Source organism: Acinonyx jubatus, chromosome D3, assembly GCF_027475565.1.
Source record: "Acinonyx jubatus isolate Ajub_Pintada_27869175 chromosome D3, VMU_Ajub_asm_v1.0, whole genome shotgun sequence".
NCBI lineage: Eukaryota > Metazoa > Chordata > Mammalia > Carnivora > Felidae > Acinonyx > Acinonyx jubatus.
This window is the reverse complement of record NC_069392.1, coordinates 48386090-48407930: the sequence shown is the minus strand read 5'-3', so window position 1 is coordinate 48407930 and position 21841 is coordinate 48386090. Positions and strand designations below refer to the sequence as shown.

At 37.0% G+C, this 21841-nt stretch overlaps 2 long non-coding RNA genes across 4 annotated transcripts in view; one reads left to right on the top strand and one right to left on the bottom strand.

Annotated features, from left to right (window-relative positions):
- Nucleotides 1–9421, bottom strand: part of LOC113602228 (uncharacterized) — a 37353-nt gene extending 27932 nt beyond the window's left edge. Inside the window, exon 1 of the long non-coding RNA XR_003423609.2 lies at nt 9288–9421. This is a non-coding gene — a long non-coding RNA (uncharacterized LOC113602228). The remainder of the gene's footprint in view (nt 1–9287) is intronic.
- LOC113602345 (uncharacterized) overlaps nt 1–21841 on the top strand; it is a 276948-nt gene that overhangs the window by 80485 nt on the left and 174622 nt on the right. The window lies entirely within an intron of this gene.

Here is a 21841-nt window from a genome sequence, read left to right as displayed (position 1 = left end):
CTGAGAGAAGTTTATAGCAATACAGGCTTACCTCAGGAAGCAAGAAAAATCTCAAATAGACAACGTAACCTTACACTTATAGGAGCTAGAAACAGAAGAACAAACAACACCCAAAAACAGTAGAAGGAAGGACATAATAAAGATTAAAACAGAATTAAATTCATAGAAACTAAAATAACAATAGAACGGATAAATGAAATGAAACCATAAACAAAATTGATAAAATGTTAGCCAGATTCATCAAAAAAAGAGAGGACTCAAATAAGAAAAATCAGAAAGGAAAGAGGAGAAATTACAACCAACATCACAGAAATACAAACAATTGTAAGAGAATATTATGAAAAACTATATGCCAACCTAGAAGAAATGGATAAATTCCTAGAAACATATAACTTCTGAAAAACTGCATCAGAAAGAAATAGAAAATCTTAACAGACCAATTACCAGCAATATAATTGAATTAGAAATTAAAAACAAACTCCAACAAACAAAAACCCAGGACCAGATAGTCTCACAGGTCAATTCTACAAAGCTTTGAAGAAGAGTTAATACCTATTTTTCTTAAACTATTTCAAAAAACACAAGAGAAAAGAAACTTTCAAGTTCATTCTATGAGGCCAGCATTATCCTGATTCCAAAATAAGAGAAATAAAAAAAAGAACTACAGGCCAGTGTTTCTGATTGAAAATGATGCAAAACTTCTCAACAAAATATTAGCAAACCAAATCCGACAACACATTTAAAAAATCATTCACCACAATCAAGTGGGATTATTCCTGGTATGCAAGGGTGGTTCAATATTTGCAAATCAATCAACATGATACATCAAATCAACAAGAGGATGTGATAAGGATAAAAATCATATGATCATTTCCACAGATGCAGAAAAAGCATTTCACAATGTACAACATCCATTCATGATAAAAACCCTCAACAAAATAAGTTTAGAGGGAATGTAACTCAACATAATAAAGGCCATATATGAAAAACTCACAGTTAACATCATATTAAAAACCTCTCAGTTTTTTACCCTAAGAGCAGGAGCAAGACAAGAATGTTCACTCTAACCACTTTTATTCAACATAGTACTGGAAGTTTTAGCCACAGTAATCAGGCAAGAAAAAGAAATAAAAGGCATCCAAACTGGTAAGGAAGAAGTAAAACTTTTACTATTTGCAGATGGCATGCTGCTTTATATAGAAAACCCTATAGACTACACCAAAAAACTGTTAGAACGAATAAATGAATTCAGTAAAGTCACAGGGTACAAAATTAATATATAGAAATGTGTTGCATTTGTATACACTAATAATGAAATAGCAGAAATAGAGATGAAGAAAACAAACCCATTTATAATTGCACCAAAAAGAATAAAGTGCCTATGAAGAAACTTAACCAAGGAGGTGAAAGACCTACACTCTGAAAACTATAAAACATTAATGAAAGAAATTGAAGATGACATAAACAAATGGGCAAATATTTCATGCTCATGGAGTAGAGCATATATTGTTAAAATGTCCATGCTACCCAAAGCAATCTACAGATTTCATACAATTCCTATCAAAATACCAATTGTATTTTTCAAGAACTGTAGCAAATAATCCTAAGATTTGTATGGCAGCACAAAAGACACCCAAAGAGCCAAAAAAAAAAAAAAAAAAAAAAAAGAAAGAAAAAGGGAAATTTTGTTCCTCTTGAAGGAGGAACAAAACTGGAAGTTTCAAAATCCCAGATTTCAAGATATATTACAAGCTATAGTGGAACAAAACAGAAAGCCCAGAAGTAAACCTGTGATTATATGACCAATGAATCTATAACAAAAGGAGCAAGAATAATGCAATGGGAAAAAGACAGTCTCTTCAACCAATGGTGTTGGAAAACTGGACAGCTACATGGTAAAGAATGAAACTGGACCACTTTCTTACACCATACACAAAAATAAATTCAAAATGGATTAAAGACCTAAATGTGAGACCTGAAACCATAAAAATCATAGAAGAGAGCACAGGCAGTAATTTCTCTGTCATTGGCCAAAACAATATTCTTACATCTATGTATCCCAAGGCAAGGGCAACAAACAAAAAATAAACTATTGGGATTATATCAAAATAAAAAGGTCTTACACAGCAAAGGAAACCATTAACAAAACAAAATGACAGCCTACTGAATGGGAGAAGATATTTTCAAATCATGTATCTGATAAGAGGTTAATATCCAAAATATATAAAGAACTTATACAAGTCAACACACACAAAAAACAATCTAATTTAAAAATGGACAGAAGACATGAACAGACATTTCTCCAAAGAAGACATACAGATGGCCAACAAACACATGAAAATATGTTCAACATCACTCATCATCAGGGAAATGCAAATCAAAACCACAATGAAATGTCCCCTCACACCTGTCAGAATGCTAAAATCAAAAACAAAAGAAACAACAAGTGTTGGTGAGGATGTAGGAAAAAAGGAACCCTCCTGAGTTGTTGGTGGAAATGCAAACTGATGCAGTGACTGTGAAAAACAGTATGAATGTTCCTCAAAACATTTAAAAATAGAATTACCATACGATCTAGTAATTCCACTACTGGATATTTACCCAAAGCATACAAAAACACTAGTTCCAAAAGATATATGCACCCTATGTTTATTATAGCATTGTTTACAATAACCAAGATATGGAAGCAACCCAAGTATGCATTACTAGACAAATGGATAAAAAAAGAGTGGCATATATATATATATATATATATATATATATATATAGTGGAAAATTATTCAGCTATAAAAAAGAATAAAATCTTGCCATTTGTGACAACATGGATGAATCTAGATGGTATGATGCTGAGTGAAGTAAGTCCGTCAGAGAAAGACAAATACCATTATGATTTCACTCATGTGGAATTTAAGAAACAAAACAAAGGAACAAAGAAAAAAAGAAATGAACAAACAAAACCAGACTCAACAGAGAACAAAATGGTGGTTGACAGACGGGAGGTAGGTGGGAGCATGGGTGAAATAGGTGATAGGGATTAAAAGTATGCTTATCATCGTGAGCACTGAGTAGTGTATAGAATTGTTGAATCACTAGATTGTATACCTGAAACTAATATTACACTGTATGTTAAATATACTAGAATTTTAAAAATAAATAAATGAAATAAAAGTAAAATAAATTTCAACCAGATGTGGGTTTCTAACAATTCCTGACAAGTAATCTTTATTTTGATTTTTAAATCAGAGTGCGGCAGTCTAGTCATTCCATTTAGATGAATAGAAATAAACATTCAACTAAGAACTGAAAAAAATTGTTGTCTGGATATTTTGTCACCTTGCAAACTCATGTACGAAGTGTAGGTGTGTGCCCATGCTTACTTGATAGCATATCCTCAGAGTAGGCTTGGATAAAAGGCACATATCTTTTCATAATTATAGCTTTGGCATCTGAGAAAGTACTTCAAGCCTTCCCTTAACATGCTATCGTAGAAGAGAGATTCTTTATTCTCCACCTGGATTTGAAGGTGATGACAGTTTTTATTAAACCTAGTCATAAACTGCATCTGAAAAATAAAATTTCCTTTTGGATTGAAACAAACCTGAACAAAAGTCAGTTCTTCTTTGAAGTATTGCGTTCATAGCCTCAGCTCATACAAGTCTACTTGCTATAAGCAACATGTGGAAATCACCTGGGAGAAGTTGCCTGCTATCCACTTGACTAACCACACTTCTCTCGGCATCCTTCACTCCACCATTAAATCATAAAGAGGAAGAAAATAATGATTCAATGCCTACTTCAGTGAAACATGGAGATTAAATGGCAGCCGAGACTATTCAGAAGTAAGTAAAATTCCCTCCCTGACTCACATCATAATCAACATGAGTTCCACATGGATTTGACATTTAAACATTAAAAAATGAAACTGAAAAACCATTTCTTCAAAGAAAATGTGGGTGCTTATTCACATGGTTCTGTGTGGGAAGATCATTATAAATGCACACAGAAGGGAGAAACCATAATGACAAAGAATGATACTTGTTGCCTTAAGTAAACGCAGGTGTGCATACACACACACACACACACACACACACACACACACACATACCATTTCTGGGCATTAAAAAGCCATTTAGAAAACGAAGAAAAACTGGGAAATATTGCAGATTAGCAACAGACAATATGCTAATATTTTCAACGATAAATAGCTCTTGTAAACCAATGCAAGTAAGACAAGTATCCTTCAAAATGGACAATTAATTTTTAAAATTTTTTAATTTTTCTTTATTTTTGAGAGAGAGACAGAGTACAAGCAGGGGAAAGGCAGAGAGAGAGGGAGATACAGAATCCAAAGCAGGCTCCAGGCTCCGAGCTGTCAGCACAGAGCCTGACATGGGGCTCAAACCCACGAACCGTGAGATCGTGACCTGAGCCGAAGTCAGTTGCTCAACTGACTGAGCCACCAAGGTGCCCCCAAATTGGACAATTTGTAAAAAGGAAATGAAATGACCAACAGAAACTGAAGTATTACTAATATTCAATTTAAAGCAAAAAAAGACATATTTTTACATAAAAACTGGCAAAAAAAAATGTCCAATGAAAATTCTCAATGTTAGTGTGAAAACTGTGTATTTTCATGCACCAGTGAGAAGCTTGTTGATATGCACCAAAAGCCTTAAATGTGTGCATAACTCCATGATACAGCCTTCCCATATCCATAAATTTATTATAAAGAAGTGTTCATGGATGTCTGCCAAAATAGAAATATAAATCAAAACACTATTGATGATTCTGAAAAATTAGAGTTGAACGAAACTGACCAAAAATAGGTTTTTTTGATATGGACTTTTATATTTTTATTTAAAATTATGTTGAATAACAGTTACTTATTTTTATTTATTTCCAGTACTTCATGCATCTTATTGCTAGATAGTTGTTTAAAAAAAACCTGACAAATACATTTGATCCTAATACGATTCTGTGAAGTGAGGCAGTTACTATAATTGTCCTTATTTTGCAGATGAGAAATCTAAGTCCCTGAGCAATTATTGATAGGTCCAAGTTCATATAGCAGGTACATGGCAGAGCTGGTCACCTGATCATGCAATATTCTTTGAACTGGTTATGTTCTTTTTTCTTTTTTAATGTTTATTTAGTTTTGAGAAAGAGAGATAGAGTGTGAGCAGGAGAGGGGCGGGCAGGGGGTGGGGTGGGGGGGGGTGGGACACAGAAACCAAAACAGGCTCCAGGCTTCGAGCTGTCAGGTCAGAGCCTGATGTGGGGCTCAAACCCACCAACTGCAAGATCATGACCTGAGCTGAAGTTGGATAGTTACCTGACTGAGTCACCCAGGCACCTCAAACTGGTTACTTTTTATTCATGTTCTGGCTAGTAGCATGTTTTAATTCCCAGGATTACAGGGTCCAAGTTAGGCTGACAGAATATGATGTAACAAACTACATTTCTTCCAGATTGTGTCCGTCTGATCAAGAGCTGCATTTCAATACATATCGTTCTATGAGGGTACAAGGAGAACAAAATCAGCCTTTGAAGTATTTCACCACAAAAGCCATTTTGGAGGATAGACTGACCCTATTTTATTTTTTTAATTTATTTTATTTTATTTTATTTTATTTTATTTTATTTTGTTATTTTATTTTAATGTTTATTTATTTTTGAGAGAGAGTGAAAGAGAGAGAGAGAGAGGTAGAGAAAGAAAGAAATTCAAGCAGTCTCTGCACTGTCAGCGCAGAGCCTAATGCGGGGCTTGAACTCATGAACCGTGAAATCATGACCTGACCCAAAATCAAGCGTTGGACGCTCAAACCAACTGAGCCATCCAGCACCCCTGACCCCATTTTCTATTATCCTTGCATAGTGCTCATTCAGGATAAATCTCTGTGAATGATTTTCTGGTATATACAGATAAAGCAGTTCATTTCAGTACACTCACAGTATATATATACATATATTCCTCCTCCCCTGTGCTTTGAGTGCTATCTCATCCTCTGAGCCAAAGAATTAGAGCAGCAGCAGACTGCTTTGCACATTCTTGGCCAATGAGTTTTAGTGCAAATTCTTTCAGCTGGTAACCATTCTACAGTACTATTCCGAACTGACTGTTCTGTACCATGAATGATTATGTATTTTACTCTGACCTCAATTGCTGCCATGTATTGTATCTTTGGCCAGGATTTTTGACATACGTAAGGCCGATAAAGGATGAGCAAATGTTAGTGCCAGCTCTGTCCACAAAGAAACCAAAGATGAGTATCTCTGCCCATATTAAAAGGAAAGGATATGTGTGGATGCCGGGTGGGGGTGTGTGGGGGGTGGAGCATAGCTCGAGGAAGAGAAAACAGATGGCGAAGAACAGCCACAATGAAGGATTGATGGTGATTCGTTGACATTATGAAGGGCAGCATAAATATCACTGCAACCTGTGAGGCTTAACCAAAATCAGCTGGGCGGGGAGGGAAAGGTTATGACTTCAGGGAAATGGAGAGGAAAGGGAAAGTAGTTGTTAACGTAAGATGACTAAAGCGCACACTGATTTGGTTTCTCTTCCATTTCCAATTTCCATTTTCTTGACTGAATCTACTCCCCAATCTCATTTCTCTTTAAAAAAAATTTTTTTAAGTATATTTATTTATTTTTGAGGGGAGTGGAAGGGCAGAGAGAAGGGGAGAAAGAATCCCAAGCAGGCTCTGTGCTGTGAGTTCAGAGCCCTATGCAAGGCTCAGGCTTGAACTCAGGAACCAAGAGATCATGACCTGAGCGGAAACCAAGAGTCAGATGCTTAACCAACTAAGGCACCCAGGTGCAGTGCCCACCCAGCCCCTCCCCCCCCCCCCCCCACCTATTTCATTTCTAATAGTATATTGGGTTTTGGGTATTGAGATGGGGGGATCCAACTCAGATATTTTCATCACCTTGAATTTAGATACCTCTTAGTCTTTTAAAGGCCTAAGGATAAAGCCCTAGTTTTAGTACAGAACTTGCCTCCATTACAGATCAGGCTAATGTCTGAGAGAAACCTCTTTATCTCCATTCAGTTACACTTCACAGGCTAACTAAGAAGGATGCTTTCAAGAGGGTGTGGCCTTTCTCCAGAGCAGTGTTCCCCAAACTTCCGTTCCTTGGAACCAGTCCCCCCAGTGTTATGAAAAGAAAACAGTTAAGTTTCCTCTGGCTCAAAAAATTCAGGAAAACCAGAGTTAAATAAAATTCCTCCGTGTTCTTCACTCCCAAATTGTTCAACAGCTTATATCTGTGAATATATCTTAGGCACTTCCAAAAGGGGGCTCCATTATGATGAGTGTTTCCCAAAGAGAATTGACCATAAGGATGCTGTTTGGTGAAACACACATTTCATCTCCTGAAGCTGGAATTCTGCAGGACACTCTTGGGTAATGTGTTGCAGGCATCATCCAGCCAGCTTCTCATCTGGGTTCTTTCTGGTGCCTCAACGTCCTTTTTTCATATTTCCCACTTAGCTCTTTCATGGCAAATGGTTAGTGAAAGAACTGGGTACCCACCAGGTGGTGTTTTATCTGTTTAAAAATTCCCCGTGTAATTCGAGCAAGTATCATGAGTTTTCTTAAAAGTTTGTTTTTCCATTAAAAAATAACACACACTGATCAGAAAAAGATTTTAATGTAAGAAAAGTAGGGACAGTTATGAACATGCATGTTCTCCCACCTACAGGAAACTTGTTTGCATTTTAGTTTGATTTTTATTCTATCTTTTTTAATTCCCATTTGTCATTACAAAAGTCGTAGTAAAAATCTTGCTGTGTAATAATTTTGTATCTTTACCGCAACTTTACATCATATCATTATCAGGTTTCAGTTAAATTACACACTTATACAAACACAATAGTTAGAATAAAATCCAAGCTATTTACGTAAACCCCTGGGGCCCTCTGTCTTGTCTCTGACTTGTAGCTGCAGTGCAAAATCCAACCCTTCTTCTCCTTTTTAATGACCCTTTGGGGACATTTGTGTCCTTGCTGGTTCCCACCGTGGAGCTTTAATACTGATTTTCTGTGCCCCAGAATTACAGCATGTCCGATATTCTTGTGAAGTGAAATTCTGGTACTTTTGTTAGTATCACATTGTTGTGCCAATAAAAATAATCTGAAATTGGAATTCTTGGTGTTTTGAAATCAAGATAAAAATTCAATTATTGGGGCCCCAATAATTGGCTGGGTGGCTCAGTGGGTTAAACATCCAACTCTTGATTTCCACCTGGATCATGATCCCAGGGTCATGGGATGGAGTCCTACATCTGGCTTAGGCTGGGCGTGGAGGCTGCTTAAGATTCTCTCTCTCCCTCTCTCTCCCTCTCTCTCTTCCTCTCTCTCTCTATAATTCTCACTTCAGCTCAAAGATATTTTGAATGAGTGGAATATAAATATGAGAGTATTGATATTGATTCAGGCAGTTTGTGATAAAACTCAAGAAATGACCAACTACATGCCTTTCTTGGAAACTAAAATGACAGCTTCCTCTCAACAAAAACACTATAGTCCCTTTAAAAATACCAAATTAAACATGAAAAGTTTTCCCAAAAGATCTCTTCAAAGATATCTAACAAGAAATGGGAGTTTTAGGAGAGTCAGAAGAAAATATTTGACGTTAGCACAAAAACTGCTTCTCACTGTCGTCTTCAATAGTGGACAGTCAGAACAAACTTGGTTTGAAAATTTTGCATACAATGATGTTTGGTACAAAACAATGACAGCATTAGTGGGATTTGATTTTACTAAACATATCACATGATGTGACCTTGAAATTTTCAGGATTAATTAAAATTTCTTCGTTGTGGAGGTGACTAGCTTGTTTTCAAGCAATAATTTCCCACTAATAATTTTATCGGCAAATCATTTATATTAGAAATATGATGTTCATTTGACCTTTGAACCAATGAATCAGTGGGTTAGCTGATGTCATAGTACATTTATACATTTTTATTTTTGAAATTATTAAATATTATGTAAGTTTGTAAAATCTTAACTTATTTTTATTTTTTTGCAAAATATCAGTAGGTCAGTATTATGTAAAATATATGAAATCCTGGTGTTCTCTTCTTCCAGCATTGCACGCACTATTCACTTTTTTGAGTCTCTCATCGAATATCACCATCTCAGAAAGGCCTGTCTCCTCTGTCCAGAGGACATCTCCCACACCAGAACATCTCCCACACAAGACCCTCTCAGTACCTCACATGGCTTCATTTTCCTCCCACTCAGATGTCGCTCTGAAATAATATTAGCTATTTTTTTTTACCTGTATATGATGTATCTTCCCTCAAAGGAATACAAGCTCTCCAAGAGAAGGAACTTTTCTGTCTGTGACTCGATTGCATAGAAAAGTGTCTTGCACTTTCTAATCTAGGGCATTAGAAATATCTGTTGAAAAAAAAGAAAAAGAAAATATTTGTTAAATGAATGTGGTAATAAATGATGAGCTGCTTATTCCAGTCTTTGCATGCACAATAATTAATAATGGTAATTATAATGATCACATAAATTGCTATGACTTGGGAATTATTAGTATTGATGCTGAGATGAGTATTTGTGTTATTTTATTTTATTTATTTTTTAATGTTTGTTTATTTTTGAGAGAGAGAGACAAAGTGTGAGCAGGGGAGGGGCAGAGAGAGAGGGAGACACACAATCTGAAGCAGGCTCCAGGCTCCGAGCTGTCAGCACAGAGCGCCCAACACAAGGCTCGAACTCATGAGCTACGAGATCATGACCTGCACCGAAGTTGGACACTTAACTGACTGAGCCACCTGAGGGCATCTATTTGTGCTATTTTAAAATTTGATATTGTTTATTTAATGTCGAATCCCATCTTTTAAATTACTGGGTCAAAGGTAGTGAATATTCTAAAGTGACTAGGAATCCATTTCAAAATTGCCCTTCAAGAAAATTACACCAACTTACATTTCTACTAGTGACTTACTCTCAGTTTACTATTTGACTTTCAAACTTCTGTGCATAGGCTTCTGTTGTCACCAGTAGTGGCCTCTCCCTACTTGGTTTCTTTTAAATGATGGTATTAGATCTGTCTTTCCCCACTAAAAGCCACAACGCCCCTCCTTACGGAAGAAAAGATTTGAGACTATGGTTTGAAGTGCTGTTGTTCTGTCCTCAGGAGCTCTCCATAAAAGGTGTCAAGGTAAACGGTCTTAAAAATTAAACACAAAATTTACTGAAAATCATCAGAATCTTCAAATTTGCCCTGATAATTATTACCACAAACAAAAACTATAGACGCCTTTTATACAGTAGACTTGGAGTTTGTATTTTCATCTAGTTTATATACTAGCAAATTGTTTTATGGTAATTTATGTAAAGTCTAACATTTTGAATGTTGCCAATATACAAGAAAACAATCCTCTTTAGGTTTTGTTAACAAGTTGATTGTCGAAATCTGTATGTGCCTTGGACTACGAAGGCAAGGTTTTTTTCTTTCTTCTTCACTTTTTTTTTAATACCTGCTTTTATTTTTTTGTGGCTAATTAATGTGGAGTACTGTGTATACATCTGAAAGGTAGCACCTTTAAGTCTGTAGGCTTTTTATCCCCGACATCTGATAATAATTACCGCATAAATAAATTCATAACACCAGGCAGTTAGAAGCAGTCTAATTGCAACAATTAATTTGTAGACTTACCTAATTAAATTTCCCTAGCCAGAATGTGTTGTCTGCATACATCAAAGTTTACAAAGGAGAAGTAACCGAGCAGAATAAAAAATGACAGTGTCCCTAATAGAGTCCCTTGAGAGGAACTTCTAAGGTTAAAATAAAAATCTATCAATGCTGAACAAGAAAAGATGCAGTTCTGCTGAAATGATGGATGGTTCTGCTAACCTTCATGCAAAATGATCCTGACACATATTATTATTGAAATAGAAATGAGCATATCTTTGTCTACCTTATTGCTTTTACAAAGTGGATGAAATGGTCTGGGAGTCTGAAAACTCTTTTTTATGTTGTACTTGGGAACATTAAGACAACCCTCATCTCTTTCTTCCTCTTGAGAGTCTATAGCTACTTGTTTATCTGTTTTCTTGCCTCCTTGTAAGAATTGAGTAATTGCGCGAATGCATTGTGAGAAGAGAAAACTGCATAGCACGCATCTTTGACTAGCACAAAAGTGCTTGCCCTGCTACTGAGGGACGTGGGAAAACTCCAGCTTTCCAGCCTTGTGTGTGACATATGGGAACAAACGACAATTCCAGTGCCGTACTATTTTTAAAAAGAGAAAAAGCGAAACAATTAAGTGGCTAAAAGGAAATAGTACAGATCAGCTTAACTTGGAAATAATATTATCAAAGTTTTCCACTAATTCACTCTCCCCTGTCCTTCCCTGTGCCTTTTTTTTTTTTTTTTGAAAAAGACTGTGTCTCTTTTTCTTTTTATCATCCATATGGACAGCTAATTCTCCTTCAAACCTTGGTATTTAACACGTAAGGAATGCTCATTTTCAACCTTGTATTTCAGCTATTTTTAAAATTTATTTATTTATTTATTTATTTATTTATTTATTTATTTATTTATTTATTTATTTTTTGAGGAAGAGGGAGAAAGAGAGATTGAGAGAGCTGGAGAGGGTCAGAGAGAGAGGGAGAAAGAAATCCCAAGCAGGCTCCATGCTGTCAGCGCAGAGCCTGATGCAGGGCTGGAACTCAGGAACTGTGAGATCATGACCTGAGTCGAAACCAAGAGTCCGATGCTTAACCAACTGAGGCACCCAGGCACCCTGCGTTTCAGCTATTTTATGTACATCTTATTGTCGTTACTGAACTGTACGTGCCTGTCTGGTGCTGCGTCCCCACCACCTCCTACCACCCTCTCTCCCTACTCCCAGTCCATGTCTGGCCATGATCAACATCTACTGTATGAATGTCCTGCCCTTTGTAAGCTGCTGAGCCAATCTGGATGTGGGCAGGCTGAGTATGAGGGGCCCCAGTTCTTATCTGTCCCCTGCCAGGGGTGAGGGGTATGGATTTAGTCAGCGTGATTAACTGCCAATGGGTGATGCAATCAGTAGAAAGTCTTCCTGAGGTCCTCAGCCTTAGAACACGGTTGTTGTCCCTAAGCAACAAGCCCTGACTTGTGAGGAGTGGGGATAGGTTTTCTTACTAAATTCAAGTACAAATTAATTTAAAGGGGATCTACAAAAAGAGGGGGGTCATTATTAATTAAAAATATGATTATAAAATTGCAGGGGGGGATAAAGCCTTAATTTTAGACACTGCAAACTGTCTCTTATTCCATCTTGACCTATCTCTGGAATCATAGGTAGGAACAAAAAGCAGACTTGATAGGATACATATGAGTTTTCTTATTGAAATTTATGTGAAGTTGTAATATCAAATAAAAGAATAGCTAACGCCACAAGAAAATTTAGAAACTGTGTCAGAGTGCAAGGTATGTAACTAGTGTACATTAATTTGTTGTGGGACAACCTTATTCATTCCATGTAGAACAATATAAAGTTGTAACTTTGAGGTAGAGGCATTTATAAGGACATTTGTTTATTTCAAGTCTTTTATTGATATCATCACTAGCTCTTTATTTTCTCTTCCATTTTTAAACCCTTAGGCGCCTTTCAATGCCAAATGAAACACTTCCTACAAAATTGTAACAGCCTTCTCTCCATTCTCTCAAAGAAGGTGTAATTCCAACAGTTTTGTCTAGAAATATTTCCTTTGCTTAGACTAGGTTCTATTTATGTCTCATACCGAACATTGAGTGACGATATGGTGAGCAAAGATGAGTAGATACAGAGTGAGAAAATCAGAAAATTCCTTGGTTAGTTTTTAGTCAGAATATTAGTTTGACTTTATTGTTTTATTGTACATGTAGATTCCCAGAGAATTAGTTGTACTCAAATTCAAGTGCAAAGGTAATGTCATATCTCATATCATGTAAAATATAATTGATCTTCAATCTTATATAATAATGGATTATTACCACTCTTTGTAAAATTAGAAAATTAGAGGCTTTCAATCCCTGTACCTATGACATATTATTTGGTTTATACATCTGATTCAAATAAATTTGACTTTGAAATGTGTGTGCCACAAGAAGGGTCTACATATAGAATTCAGGTCAAAATAAAGTAAAAGTAAATCCTATATTCCGATGTGAATTAAATTAGAAACTCTCAGAACTATAGGAGGAAAGGAAGATAATGAAGTTTGGGTAATGGAATTAACCAGGAGAGAACTCTTCCCCACCTTGACCTCTCTTGGAACGCTGTCTCCTTTTGGCTTCTATGACATCACACCCTTGCTATGTGCTTATTCTTGGTAAACTTCATTGGCTCATTCCATTTTACTTGGATCTCTTCAAGGTTTTTCCCAGCCTCCCTTTCCTCTTGTTCTATTCCAGTGGCTCTCCAAGTGAGGTCTCTGAATCAGCAGCATCAAAATCACCTGACACTCACTTAGAAACGTACATTTCAGGCCTCACCCTAGACTCTCAAGCCCTATTTACTAAATCAGAAGCTTAGTAGCAATCTAAGTTTTAGGAAATCTTACAGGTGATTCTGAATACACATCCAACTTTGAGACCTTCTACTGTTCTCTTCTGAGGCTTTCTGATCCACAATTAGGGGCTTCAGGTGATCTACATTGTGGGAGACTGTATTTTCTAAAGATGGCCATGGATATATCCCCTGTCTTATTAGCCCTTCTAGAATCTTGCTACTCTCCAATTAACAGGTAAAATCAAAATACCCTTGTCTGAAACCTGGGCAGAATTTTGACTTGCTTATTAACCAGTAGTATGCAATGGGATGGATTCTGAGTAACTTCAAGGGTAAGACATACAAAGTGATGTCTTCTGTCTTGTTTACTAGAACACCCAGGACAGGGAATCTCCAGTCACTAAGTAAAAAGTCTAACTTTCCTGAGGTTGCCAGGCTGCAAGGGAGACAGTCCAGAGAAAGACTGGCTGTTCCAGGGGCAGTCCTAGGCGTCAAGCTCTTCCTGCTTGGGCACCAGACACTGAACACAGGAGCCAGCAGATAATTCTAGTCTGCTGCATTTGTCTAGGAACTCTCCTACCTTCAAGTCCTCCCAGCTGTGACTTAACATCATGGAACAGAGGCAAGTCATCTCTGCTGTGCCTTTTCTGTGTTCTGAATCTGATTCCACGAGCATAATCAAATGTTTCTTCCTTTCCCTTAATTTTGGGGAAACTTACATAGTGATAGTAACTGGAACACATAATGTATTCAAATTTATATCTCCACTTAAAATTCTTTTTGAGGTCCAGACAGAAATGGAATTGCTGACCTGACAACCCCACTTGGAACTTCACAGGCATCTCAAACACAAATGAAAAAAAAAAAGACCAAAACTGATGAGTTAGAAAACAAAAATAAAACTATTATTACATCATAAATCTAAAGTCTTGTTTGTTACAAAATAGATAAATCTCTAGCAAGTTGAACTTTTATCAAAGAAGAAAGCGAAACTTCATAAAATAAGGAAGGTTAGTCATCAAAAGATGAATTATTTTTTATTTTTATTTATTATTTTAAAAAATTCTAATGTTTATTTATTTTTGAGAGAGAGAGAGAGAGAGAGAGAGAGAGAAACAAAGCGAGAGGGGGAAAGGGGCAGAGAGAGAGGGAGACACAGAATCCGAAGCAGGCTCCAGGCTCCGAGGTGCCAGCACAAAGTCTGATGTGGGGCTCAAACTCGTGAACTACAAGATCATGACCTGAGCTGAAGTTGGATGCTTAACCGACTAAGCCACTCAGGTGCCCCAAGAGGAATTATTTTTTAAATGAGACTTATTTCCATCACTCTATGTAAATAAATTTGAGAATCTATGTGAAAGGTTTAACTTCCTGAAAAAATACAATTTATCAAAATTTACTTCAATAGAAGATCTAAAAATTCTAACTATAAATCTAAAGATAGAAATTCATTCCTGATAGATTTTCATATAAGATCCAGAGAAAGTTATAAAACAGTTCTTCCACAAAAAAATGAACCTGAGTACTGAATGGCTTCATGGCATAACACCCCAAACCTTGCAACGTTGGGTATTCTCAGCCATTATTTCACCATTCCAGAGCACTGCAAAAGTAAGAAGAATTTCCAAGTATTTTTATGAAACAAGTTTACACTGATACCAAAACTAACAGAGAATATACAAAAATACTGTAACACAATCTCACCTATGAATAGTGATGAAAAACTAATAAATTAACAAGAGAATCCAATGTCCTTTTACAAATAACATCTATCATAACCAACTGGAGTTAATCATATTAATAACTCTTAGAGGAAAAGCCATGTGATTATGTCCATAGAAAATAAAATATTGTGTGTTAAAACTCAATTCTTATTCATGATAAAAAACACTGAAAATAGCAATTAGTATTTGCATATATATACATATATGTACATATACATATATATTTATATATATATACATACATATACATATATATGTGTGTGTGTATATATATATATATATATATATATATATATATATATATATATATATATAAATCACATCTGCTTTGCAGAGGACTTTTCTGTGGGGGTTCTCCCCTGCTGTCAGAATAAAAATCAGTATCTTTATCATGGACAGAATGTTTGTGGCTCTCCAAAATTCATATGTTGATATCATAATCCTCAGTGTGATGGTACTGGGAGGTGGAAAGTTTGAGAGATTATTAGGACCTGATAGTGGAGTCCTCATGATGCGATCACTGCCCTTATAAAAAGAAACATGAGAGGTGCCTGAGTGGCTCAGTCGGTTGAGCAATTCTTCATTTTGGTTCAGGTCATGATCCAAGGGTTGTGGGTTTGAGCCCCACGTCCGGCTCCACACTGAGTATGGAGCCTGCTTGCTGCTTGGGATCCTCTCTCTCTCTCTCTCTCTCTCTCTCTCTCTCTCAAGAAAAAGAAACATGAGAGCTTCTTCTCTCTCTGCTGTCTGCTACGTGAGGACACAGCAAGAAGTTGGGAAAGAGGGTCTACAAAGTGGGGAGAATGTCCTCACCAGAACTGAATCTGCCAGCATCTTGATCTTGAACTTTCCACTCTCCAGAACCATGAGAAATACATGTTTGTTGTTTAAGCCACCCAGTCTATAGCAATTTGTTATAGCAGCCCCAGCTGCTATAAGACACATGGCCTTCGTATCTGTAAGTACTCTGGTGTTGACTATATCTCTAGCTTCATCTCTCATGGCTCACCTCACTTCCTGAAGTCCAGCCGTGAGAGATGTATCAGTTTCTTGAACTCATCATGTTCTCTTGAACCTCAATGTCTGTGCTGCTGTCTTAAAATGCTCTCACCCCCCTTCTTGTGATTAATTTGTATATGTTCTTCTAATTTTATCTCCAGTATCACTTTTCCAGGAATTCCTTCCCTGACTCTCATGACTAGATCAGACTCCCCTCCCCTGCCCCTACACACTCTCCTCATGCCATCTAATTTCCTTCACAGTGCATATGGCAGTAAATAATTTATTTGTTCACTGTTAGCTGAGTTGCATGACAGCAAGAAGCATGTTTGGTTATTTCTCACCACAACTTCAACACTAGTGCAGTGCCCAATATAGAGTAAATGTTCTGAAATATTTTTGGAATAAATGAATTGATGGATTCCTAGGAATACTGAGATAGTCACAAAGTAGTCCCAAACACCCTAGACTTAGAGAAATGAGATTTGAGTTTCTTCTGTGTCCTATGGATCTTAATTCTCATATTCTTATTTTTTTGTCTCCACTTAAGATGATACATCACAAGATGGTCTTAAACAGTAAAGGACTGATGTATGTTTAAGCTATTAGCCAACTTTAGGACAAAATACAAAAAAAATGATGCTATTGTTCTTAACAATTTCAAAGCGTTCTTAATATCATACTACTATTTTGTAGTTTTATGGAATCAAGTGGAATTTATAGATATCGACGACACGATGCAATGCAAACTTTACAGGTATGGAGGCATTTCAGAGTAAAGCAGTAGGAAGACCATGGGACACACCTAATTACAATTAGCACACACTAATTCTATGCATTTCTTGTGGAAAAAAATCATTAATTGTAAAGGTGAGTGATAAGGGTTATATCAGATTCATAAGGGGAACTTGATTGACTCTGGCAGAATATTAGCATAATACTTTAACATAATCACTGAAACACTCTCAAATATTCTGACTGAAAGACACCAAAATACGCTAGACTGATTTGGAGGTCCAGCATATTCCTTTCCTGAAAAATCTCACAAGTATTTCCCTCTTCTGTCATCTACAAAGCTGCAGCAAATGGTTCTTGGGGGACAGTAGGCCACTCTAAATTCCTGCCATTAAAAGGGACAGGGCTGCAGAATCAGCCCCTGAGTCCTGGCTACCATTTTCTTGCACAGATTGAGAGGTGGATGGTAGTTTCTTACATCTCCCCTGCGGGTCACAAGAGGAGAAAAAGGGACAAAAAGTGGATAAGCCAGGCCAGTCCTTTAAGTCTTATCTCTGCTTAGAATTTGGTTAAAATGACCACTAGGATTGGCTGGGATTACCTTTTTACTTTGTTCCACTATTGAATAAACAAACACACAGTGCAAATAAATAACATGCATGCAAATTTCCTAAAGGCCTCCCTTGTATCTCAGGGAGAGATGCTCATACTTCATTGGTCTCAGGAGCTTGCATGGGATGAGGACTCCACCTGACCAAAAGAGCCTAGACCCATTTAAAAGAATTTTAAGGTGAAGGAGGAGGTGGTCCAGTGGATCTACATCATCTTACCCTACCTGGACTTAACATCTGTGTTCTGGACACATCGTCTCCTGCCCTACCATAGGTATGAACTTCTGTAATGGACTTTTTCTTGCATCATCAGCCCTGTTTGAAGTTTCATTGCAGCAGGTCTGGCCATGCCCATAACCCAGGGAAATAGAATATTCCATGGATAACAAGTGAGGTAGACATACAAATGGGGGTAGATTCTTGGGGTATTAATCTATGACCTATTACATGTGATAAAAGAACCATTGAGAAAGTCCCTCTCCATCAGACATCAGGAAATGACAAAATAGTAATATAATGGAGAAGAAAAGGTACAATTTCAAGGCACGTGTACTCTAATCAGAAGAAAGGGACAAGGTAATATAGTTGATAGAAAGTCAGCTACTCTGTCCCTCCGTGGCTCCTCTGGAGAGCACCAGCTAATTGTGCCATTGAAGCGGCCACTTGGTTAGAATTGCATCTGAATGTTAATGTTTTCTTCATTCAAAAAGCCTCAGGCATTCATCAACCAGTGGCATCTTGCTTTTCCTTTTCACAGGCTCCCTTCTGACTACAAGTGTGTACAACATTTATTAATTCATCTCCTCTATTCAGATACATCTGAAGCCGGTATATCCTTTCCTCTTTTGCTTTTAAATGAAAAGAAACTAAAATTGAAAAGAAATCTTTCATCTCCCTACTTCTCTCTCGGATGTGAGACCAAAACTTGAATAGCTTCTCTGCTCCTCCTCACTTCTTGCAGAGTTGTTGAGTAGGTTTTCCTACAAAGCAAGGCAATGCATTTTGCTTTTAGGGAATAAAGAAAGATTTTTTAAAATACCATTCATCATCAAGTAGATTTCCATTAGCACAGTGGTCAGTTTCATTACATGGTATGAATACCTCTATTATGTGCTGGAAGCGCTCATTCTCCTTTCAAAAAAATATTGAAAATAATTTGATGTCAATTTCCATGGTGATAGAAGAGAAGAACATCACTTGGAACCATAACAAGCCCATATATCTGAATTACTGTGAGACACTGAGATTGTCCCTTTGTGTCAAGAGTTCTCTGGTTTGTTGTTATTATTGTTTCATTATCTGAGAAGAAAAAAGCCTTTAAAAAATGTAAGGCAATTATTAAATCTCATCCTTTTTAATATCTTGTTGGCCAACCAATTTTTGCATGTGTGTGAGATAATACTTCAAAAGAAACATTCTAATTCTGCTTTTGTGAAGACTTTACTAATGAACCTCTAAGTGAAAAAGAGTTTTATATAAGGCATCAATACCGAAGATTCTCTTTGGATTGCCAAATGCCACCATATAATCATTTTTCATTGTGTATGAAGCAGAGAAGCTATTGGATAAGTACCATATGGATGTGCCTTCCTGGTCTTCTCTTTTTTTCCACTGTTTTTTTTTTTTTAATTAATTTTTATTTTTTTATTTACTTGATATCTCATGTGAACTCTATGCGAGAATGAACCTTATAGTGCAGTATTTAGTGAGGGGTGTAATTAACCTGGTTGCCTTCTCTGGGTCCTAGAAGCAGGCCAACAATTGTTAGATAGGGGCCTCTCAGTCCAAATATGTTCTACATTACATTTTGAAGAACTTTAGAGATTTAGGACTTCAAAAAAGAGGCATAGAATTAGTTGAATATGAATGAGCTTACACTGTGGGTTTATTGATATTTGACCTTACTTAATATAACACGCTCAAATAATATACTGTGCTGGCCTAATTAAATCCCAATTACTCAACACAAAAGAACTAATGGAGACTCCAAAGGCTGTAGACAGATGTTTCTAAGGCCTTGGTCTCCATCCTGTTCTTGTTCAAGTTCTCTGCTTTATTATCCTGTTCCTACATCCTGCCTGCCTATATCCCACATCAGTTGCTATTAAAATGAACTCTTGTTTATATCTGGAGTTTTAATGCTGTTTGCAGAAATTCATTAATTTCCCTTCCTGCAATGATCTCTTTTTTACTATGTGTCTGGAGAGTTTCAACTTAGTGCTATACTGCCTCTAAACATTGCTAGCCTTAGTTGCTGAGAAAGTTCCAGAGATGGCTTTTTCTCTGCTGGCAACAGCCCTTTCACATCTTATAGAAGGTATTTCCTTGTCTTTAAATTTTCTCCAGGTTGGGCATGATTTAAAAATAATTGTAAAATCAAAGAAGTATTATGTTCTCATGGTCACCCCTGGCTCTGAGATTAACTTCCACTTATTTGACCCAGGTAATGGATCATTTTTGCTGTCTTAAGCATGCTACCCTTGTTCCATGTTATGATATGTGGAGTGTGGATAGAGTTAGATCTTTCTCAGTTTTATGCCAAGAGAGAGAGATAGAGAGAGACAGAGAGAGAGGAGGAGGAGAAGAAGAAGAAGAAGAAGAAGAAGAAGGAGGAGGAGGAGGAGGAGGAGGAGGAGGAGGAGGAGGAGGAGGAGGAGAAGGAGGAGGAGGAGAGGAAAGGGAAGGGGAAGAAGGGGAAGGGGAAGAAGGGGAAGGGGAAGAAATAGAAGAAGAAGAGGAGGGGGAAGGAGGGGAAGAAGGGGCAGAGGGACCAAAGGAGGGAGAGGGAAAGGGAAAGAGTATAGCAAAATTTACTAAAGATGTAGAAAATGAAAGAAGTTTACATTGAAGAAATTAAAAAACTAGAAATTATATATTAAATATCCTTCCTAAAAGGTATTTTTTAAATTTTATTTTTAATTTTTTAAAATTTACATCCAAATTAGTTAGCATATAGTGCAACAATGATTTCAGGCGTGTATTCCTTAGTGCCCCTTACCCATTTAGCCCATCCCCCCTCCCACAATCCCTCCAGTAACTCTCATTTGTTCTCCATATTTATGAGTCTCTTCTGTTTTGTTCCCCTCCCTGTTTTTATATTATTTTTGTTTCCCTTCCCTTATGTTCATCTGTTTTGTCTCTTAAAGTCCTCATATGAGTGAAGTCATATGATTTTTGTCTTTCTCTGGCTGACTAATTTCACTTAGCATAATACCCTCCAGTTCCATCCACATTGTTGCAAATGGCAAGATTTCCTTCTTTTTGATTGCCAAGTAATACTCCATTGTGTGTGTGTGTGTGTGTGTGTGTGTGTGTGTGTGTGTGTATTTACACACACATATACCGCCCCTTCTTTATCCATTCATCCATCGATGGACATATGGACATTTGGGCTCTTTCCATACTTTGGTTATTGTTGATAGTGCTGCTATAAACATGGGGGTGCATGTGTCCCCTTGAAACAGCACACCCGTATCCCTTGTATAAATGCCTAGTAGTGCAATTGCTGGGTCGTAGGGTAGTTCTATTTTTAGTTTTTTGAGGAACCTCCATACTGTTTTCCAGAGTGGCTGCACCAGCTTGCATGCAAAAGAGATCCTCTTTCTCTGCATCCTCTCCAACATCTGTTGTTGCCTGAGTTGTTAATGTCAGCCATTCTGACAGGTGTAAGGTGGTATCTCATTGTGGTTTTGATTTGTATTTCCCTGATGATGAGTAATGTTGAGGATTTTTTCATGTGTAGGTTGCCTATCTGGATGTCTTCTTTGGAGAAGTGTCTTTTCATGTCTTTTGCCCATTTCTTCACTGGATTATTTGTTTTTTGGGTGTTGAGTTTGATAAGTTCTTTATAGATTTTGGATACTAAATCTGATATGTCATTTGCAAATATGTTCTCCCATTCTGTCGGTTGCCTTTTAGTTTTGCTGACTGTTTCCTTCACTGTGCAGAAGCTTTTTATTTTGATGAGGTCCCAGTAGTTCATTTTTGCTTTTGTTTGTTTCCCTTGCCTCCAGAGATGTGTTGAGTAAGAAGTTGCTGCGGCCAGTATCAAAGAGGTTTTTGCCTGCTTTCTCCTCAAGGATTTCGATGGCTTCCTGTCTTACATTGAGGTCTTTCATCCATTTGGAGTTTATTTTTGTGTATGGTGTAAGAAAGTGGTTCAGTTCATTCTTCTGCATGTCACTGTCCAGTTTTCCCAGCACCACTTGCTGAAGAGACTGTCTTTATTCCATTGGATAGTCTTTCCTGCTTTGTCAAAGATTAGTT